Source organism: Lolium rigidum, chromosome 7 (genome assembly GCF_022539505.1).
Source record: "Lolium rigidum isolate FL_2022 chromosome 7, APGP_CSIRO_Lrig_0.1, whole genome shotgun sequence".
Taxonomy (NCBI): domain Eukaryota; kingdom Viridiplantae; phylum Streptophyta; class Magnoliopsida; order Poales; family Poaceae; genus Lolium; species Lolium rigidum.
This window is the reverse complement of record NC_061514.1, coordinates 324377857-324385454: the sequence shown is the minus strand read 5'-3', so window position 1 is coordinate 324385454 and position 7598 is coordinate 324377857. Positions and strand designations below refer to the sequence as shown.

The 7598-nt window shown below is 38.1% G+C and overlaps 1 long non-coding RNA gene across 2 annotated transcripts; it reads left to right on the top strand.

Moving 5' to 3' along the window:
* Positions 1 to 311: 311 nt before the first annotated feature.
* On the top strand, positions 312 to 2836 carry LOC124677225. 2 transcript variants are annotated; one of them, XR_006993988.1, is made up of 3 exons: positions 312 to 633; positions 816 to 2571; positions 2726 to 2836. It is a non-coding gene; the product is annotated as an uncharacterized LOC124677225 (long non-coding RNA). The 2 variants fall into 2 exon arrangements; XR_006993989.1 differs by having other exon boundaries at positions 816 to 1787; positions 1876 to 2830.
* The last annotated feature ends 4762 nt before the right edge of the window (positions 2837 to 7598 follow it).

The following is a 7598-nucleotide window of genomic DNA, read 5'->3' as shown; positions in this document are numbered from 1 at the left end:
TAGAGCTTAGCTGTTCCCCTAGAGCTGATTACTCTACACTTAGGATTGTAAAGTTGTGAACAGTAAACACTAGGTAGAGAAGATTTTTTTCATTCAAAAAAATGAGAATCAAAAGTTTCCCGTGTTTTTGGTCTAGGCGCAACAAGGAGATGCCATCCGCGCTGTTTTTTTGTCACCCGGACGATGGGCGCGCGAATGGATTGGCTGAAGGTGACGGTGTCCAAAATATTTTGCCGTTCGCGAGGGAAAACTTGGCCAAAGTCCTCCGGAAGCCAACCACAGCGCCAAATTCCCCTTTCTCTCCCAAAGTCAACACCTCCACCAAATCCTCCCCTTCCTCTCCGCTCAGATCTGTACAACGAACTGCTGCTCGCCGCCGCCTCATTCTTCCGTTCTCCCCTCCCCCGACCCTAATTGCCATGGCTGCGCTGCGCGTGATGACTTCGGCGCGCCGCCACGAACTGATTTGACGGCCACCTAAACTATCCGCAGTCGTACCGCCTACCTTGGAATCACCATCGAAGGGGTGTGCGTAGCATCCATGCCGCCCGCGCCGACCCGTTTGGCTTCGACGACTACCAGATCTAGCCGCCATTGTACCGTGCCGTGCGCGTCGCCCCGACCTTCCCAAAGGTTTTCTCTCTCTCCAGAAGTAATCTTGATTCGATTTTATCAAATTTAGCATATGAAATGGCAGCAACAATATTGATTTTACTTAATGATTGATTAAAGGTGTTGCCAGGAACATAAGTTTGCGTTTTCCTTAATTAGATCCGGTTATTGGATGATTGACGTACCCTCTTGTTCTGTGGCAGGGACGGAAGGTTTTCTTCGATGGATTCTAGTGTACTTATTTCCGACATAAAAGGTTTGTAACCTTTAGGACGTCTGACGCATTGGTAAGATCCATCCAATCTTGCCGCTAGTAATTGCGGTTAACTACTCGCGATCTCTTCCATTTTCAGTGATACTCCATATATCTGTATCACAATAGAGTTCACAATTTACTTTAGAGTTCATTTATTGAAACGAAATTAACTCTTGCTGAAAGTACCGATATGATTAACTTTGTACGTACTCTGAACAGTTTCACCATCAGATCCCTCAATAACCACTTGTCCACTGTCCAGCCTTTTCTAATCATAGGATTTTTTGTTTGTGATTTAGTTTTTCATCAATTCCTCTTTATAACACATAATGCTTCCAGTTTGTATCAGGTTGTATTGACTCCCACGTTTGTAAATATCAACTTGCAATATCTTACTAGAACTTAACATGGAAATATGTTCAATGGTTATCAACAGTTGTTTTAACTATCCTTTAGTATTCTACTATAGATTTCTCTTATTACCAGTATACTAAATTAAGTCTTTCTGGATAATTATTCCCTAGATGTTGCTTGAGCCTCTATTAACATGTCCAGGCGTTTTTAACAGCAGTAGTTGATGCAAGTTTAGTTACAGCTAAACATGCATAAAAAAATGTTGGCATTTAGAGTTCTTGTACACATATCCTTGCTTCTCATTATCACACCTATATTATAATTGCATTTGCAGGTCAGCTAGAACAAATTAGGTTCTTCTTAGAGCTATTCAGCAAAGGTAAATCATTGTTCTTTTCGACACTCCTACAAATCATTAATTGTCAAAATTATTTAGATATGCTCTCTACATTTGGACAACCTAACTATACTTGGGGCGGGATATTGTGATGCTATCAATGTAGTCAGAAGTCATAACCTCTACATCCACATCATTGCCTGCTTTGTTCAGCACTTCATCTCCCAGGTGAGACCTACTCCCATTATAGATGTACCTGTGCTATGGTACTACATTTCTGCTCTCTTTCGATCTGTATGGCGCCTAAATTGTGTAGGCTCACAAGGAAGAGATTGTTGGATTCCTCCCTGGATCAAACGGTTCTTCTGCAGTTCTGCCGAGGGTGTCCTGCTCGCTCGGTAGTACATTTTATGGCGACAAAGCATGTGCTGCATTTATACTCGGGCGGCAACATCAACAGAATTCCATGAGCGAACTCCATGGTGAAGGATTTCCTGTCCATATGTTTCCCTTATGATATCTGCCTAAATCACTTGTGCCACACGTCTTCCTAAATCACGTCTGCGCGCCGCTCCAACTACCAACATATGTTTATGAAAACGTGTGATTTACATTGCAACCTAAGTAATGATACATATATACTTCTTTGTTAATATACCCTCAACTAGGTGTGTTAGACTCCTTTTTATCTAGAATTATTTTTGTTGCTACCTATATATTTCTTCTCTGTTATCATATTTTTGTTAATGTAGATTGCTTTGAAAAATATCACTTTAAGGTTCTCTAAGAACAATATGACACTGTTACTTTTCTCTGAATATTGTAAGCATACCTTATGTTTTACAGGAGTTTCTGCTGCCTCACTGTTATACTGCTCTGGAAGAATTAATATACACTTTTGGGGGGACCTTGGTATTTGGTCTACTTCTTTCAGACCTTATTTTGTTATCTATTGTTTTAATTGTTGCTCGGGTGAAATTTGTTGGCACTATCAACTCAACAATTGCGGCAGGTTGACCACTCCCCGCCTTCCTCGAATCATTAAATGAAGTACTTTATGATTTTACTGCTCCAACTAATATTTAATTTAAATATTATATGAAGATTTATTTATTTTTTAGAAAACCACATGCTGAACTAAAATAGATGTTTTGCTATTGATGCAGGTCTTGGAAACTAATATAGCAGTTCTAGTGTCATGTTCCAGTAGTGCATCATAATTTGGTTTGATGTGGCAGAATAATTCTCGGTTTCCCAAGTGATTATAGAAGTGGCAGGCTGTCTGAATATTATGTGAAAGATATAGTAAGGAAGGAGAAGAATGCTGGCCACTCTATGAAGAATGATGATCAGAAGATAACAAATGAACAAGTTTATTTGTTGATGTGTTGAATTCAGCAAATAAATGTGAAAATATTGTGTGTTGCAAATGGAAATAGTAGGCAGATTGGAAACATGGTAGTTGTATGTGTAACATGTGGCTTATTTTGTGCTTCTTATGTGTCCATTGCTGCTAGTGGTTGTGCTGAAACTAATGTAATTTTGCTGCTTGGCAAATGTTAACTTCTTGTGATCCATCAAGTATTGTTGAAATAGAGTGTTTTTGTGTACCTTTTCGCTGCAAACATTTTGCCTACTGTGATAACTATTTGTCATCACGATTGGAATGTTTGTTGCCATAAGTTAATGCCATTAGTGTGGTAGTTTGAGGCAAAATGGCTAATGCCATAAAACAATGATTGTTGCTATAGTTTCTTGCCACGATTGACTATTGCCACGTAGGGTATGCTCCACGAAACGAGCATCGTTGCCACCATAGGTTATTGCCACAAATGTCTATTGCCATGAGCTAGCAGTCGCCACGATTTATTACATGTTGCATTAAGTTATCACCACAAACCAAATCGTGGCATCAAGTGCGTGTTGCCACGGGAGAAAACGTGGCGACTTCCTACATGGTTGTTGTAATAGCACACTTTATTGCCACCATTGTAATTTTGTGGCAATAACTTATTACCATACGTGCAATCGCAACGGTTATCAACGAATGTGATTTTGTAGCAATAGGTACATATTGCCACAATTTGGCATTAATTGCAACGAATAATTTTGTTGCAATAGACATGAATTCTTGTAGTGCAGAAAATGCACGAATATGACATAAAGTGTGCATAAAACATGTAGATATCATCAATAATGTGGCATGGAACATAAGAAATTATCGATACGTCGGAGACGTATCAGCATCCCCAAGCTTAGTTCCTGCTCGTCCCGAGCAGGTAAACGATAAACAAAGATAATTTCTGGAGTGACATGCCATCATAACCTTGATCATACTATTTGTAAAGCATATGAGCTGAATGCAGCGATCAAAACAATGTATATGACATGAGTAAACAAGTGAATCATATAGCAAAGACTTTTCATGAATAGTACTTCAAGACAAGCATCAATAAGTCTTGCATAAGAGTTAACTCATAAAGCAATAATTCATAGTAAAAGCGTTGAAGCAACACATAGGAAGATGAAGTTTCAGCGGTTGCTTTCAACTTATAACATGTATATCTCATGGATATTGTCAACATAGAGTAATATAATAAGTGCAATATGCAAGTATGTAGGAATCAATGCACAGTTCACACAAGTGTTTGCTTCTTGAGATGGAGAGAAAAAGGTGAACTGACTCAACATAAAAGTAAAAGAAAGGTCCTTCAAAGAGGAAAAGCATCGATTGCTATATTTGTGCTAGAGCTTTGATTTTGAAAACATATAGAGAGCAATAAAAGTAAAATTTTGAGAGGTGTTTGTTGTTGTCAACGAATGGTAGTGGGCACTCTAACCCCCTTGCTAGACAAACCTTCAAAGAGCGGCTCCCATTTTATTTTATTTTTGTGTGGCACTCCTTCCAACCTTTCTTTCACAAACCATGGCTAACCGAATCCTTCGGGTGCCTGCTAACAATCTCATACCATGAAGGAGTGCCTTTTTATTTTAGTTTTATTATGATGACACTCCTCCCCACCTTTGCTTTCTCAAGCCATGGCTAACCGAATCCTTCGGGTGCCGTCCAATCAATCACATACCATGGAGGAGTGTCTATTTTTATTAATTAATTTGGGACTGAGAATCCCATTGCCAGCTCTTTTTGCAAAATTATTGGATAAGCGGATGAAGCCACTAGTCCATTGGTGAAAGTTGCCCAACAAGATTGAAAGATAAACACCACATACTTCCTCATGAGCTACAAAACATTGACACAAATCAGAGGTGATAAATTTTGAATTGTTTAAAGGTAGCACTCAAGCAATTTACTTTGGAATGGCGGAGAAATACCATGTAGTAGGTAGGTATGGTGGACACAAATGACATAGTGGTTGGCTCAAGTATTTGGATGCATGAGAAGTATTCCCTCTCGATACAAGGTTTAGGCTAGCAAGGTTTATTTGAAACAAACACAAGGATGAACTGGTGCAACAAAACTCACATAAAAGACATATTGTAAACATTATAAGACTCTACACCGTCTTCCTTGTTGTTCAAACTCAATACTAGAAATTATCTAGACCTTAGAGAGACCAAATATGCAAACCAAATTTTAGCATGCTCTATGTATTTCTTCATTAATGGGTGCAAAGTATATGACGCAAGAGCTTAAATATGAGCACAACAATTGCCAAGTATCACATTATCCAATACATTTTAGCAATCTACTACATGTATCATTTTCCAATTCCAACCATATAACAATTTAACGAAGAAGAAACTTTGCCATGAATACTATGAGTAGAGCCTAAGGACATACTTGTCCATATGCTACAGCGGAGCGTGTCTCTCTCCCACATAAAGAATGCTAGGATCCATTTTATTTAAACAAAACAAAAACAAAAACAAACCGACGCTCCAGGAAAAGCACATAAGCTGTGATGGAATAAAAATATAGTTTCAGGGGAGGAACCTGATAATGTTGTCGATGAAGAAGGGGATGCCTTGGGCATCCCCAAGCTTAGACGCTTGAGTCTTCTTGATATATGCTGGGGTGAACCACCGGGGCATCCCCAAGCTTAGAGCTTTCACTCTCCTTGATCATGTTGTATCATCTCCCTCTCTTGATCCTTGAAAACTTCCTCCACACCAAACTTAGAACAACTCATTAGAGGGTTAGTGCACAATCAAAATATACATGTTCTGAGGTGACATAATCATTCTTAACACTTCTGGACATTTCACAAAGCTACTGAAAGTCAACGGAATCGAAATATCCATCGAGCATAACAAAACTGGCAATGCGAAATAAAAGGCAGAATCTGTCAAAACAGAACAGTTCGTATTGACGAATTTTATCGAGGCACCAGACTTGCTCAAATGAAAATGCTCAAATTTAATGAAAGTTGCGTACATATCTGAGGATCACTCACGTAAATTGGCATAATTTTCTGAGTTACCTACAGAGAATTTTGCCCAGATTCGTGACAGCAAAGAAATCTGTTTCTGCGCAGTAATCCAAATCTAGTATGAACTTTTCTATCAACGACTTTACTTGGCACAACAAAACACTAAACTAAGATAAGGAGAGGTTGCTACAGTAGTAAACAACTTCCAAGACACAAAATAAAAACAAAGTACTGTAGTAAAAAACATGGGTTGTCTCCCATAAGCGCTTTTCTTTAACGCCTTTCAGCTAGGCGCAGAAAGTGTGTATCAAGTATTATCAAGAGACGAAGTGTCAACATCATAATTTGTTCTAATAATAGAATCAAAAGGTAACTTCATTCTCTTTCTAGGTAAGTGTTCCATACCTTTCTTGAGAGGAAATTGATATTTTATATTACCTTCCTTCATATCAATGATAGCACCAACAGTTCGAAGAAAAGGTCTTCCCAATATGATGGGACAAGATGCATTGCATTCAATATCCAAGACAACAAAATCAACGGGGACAAGGTTATTGTTAATGGTAATGCGAACATTATCAACTTTCCCCAAAGGTTTCTTTGTAGAATGACCAGCAAGATTAACATCCAAATAACAATTTTTCAGTGGTGGCAAGTCAAGCATATTATAAATTTTCTTAGGAATAACGGAAATACTTGCACCAAGATCACATAAAGCATTACAATCAAAATCTTTAACCTTCATCTTAATGATGGGTTCCCAACCATCCTCTAGCTTTCTAGGAATAGAGGCTTCGCGCTCTAGTTTCTCTTCTCTAGCTTTTATGAGAGCATTTGTAATATGTTGCGTGAAAGCCAAATTTATAGCACTAGCATTAGGACTTTTAGCAAGTTTTTGCAAGAACTTTATAACTTCAGAGATGTGGAAATCATCAAAATTCAAACCATTATAATCTAAAGCAATGGGATCATCATCCCCAATGTTGGAAAAAATTTCAGCAGCTTTATCACAGGCAGTTTCAGCAGCTTTAGCAGTTTCAGGCAGTTTCTCGCGCTTTGCATTAGAAGTGGAAACATTGTTAACACCAATTCTTTTATTATTATTAGTAGGAGGTGCAGCAACATGTGTAGCATTAGCATTACTAGTGGTGGTAATAGTCCAAACTTTAGCTATATTATCTTCTTTTTCATTTTCTTCTCTTTCCCACCTAGCACGCAATTCGGCCATCAATCTTATATTCTCATTAATTCTAACTTGGATGGCATTTGCTGTAGTAACAATTTTATTACTAAGATTTTCATTAGGCATAACTTTCGATTTCAAAAGATCAACATCAGCAACAAGACTATCGACTTTAGAAGCAAGTATATCAATTTTCCCAAGCTTCTCTTCAACAGATTTGTTAAAAGCAGTTTGCGTACTAATAAATTCCTTAAGCATAGCTTCAAGTCCAGGGGGTGAATTCCTATTATTGTTGTAAGAATTCCCATAAGAATTACCATAGCCGTTGCCATTATTATAAGGATATGGCCTATAGTTGTTACTAGAATTGTTCCGGTAAGCATTGTCGTTGAAATTATTATTTTTAATGAAGTTGACATCAACCAATGAAGCTAACGGAACATTATTAGGATCAACATTAGTCCT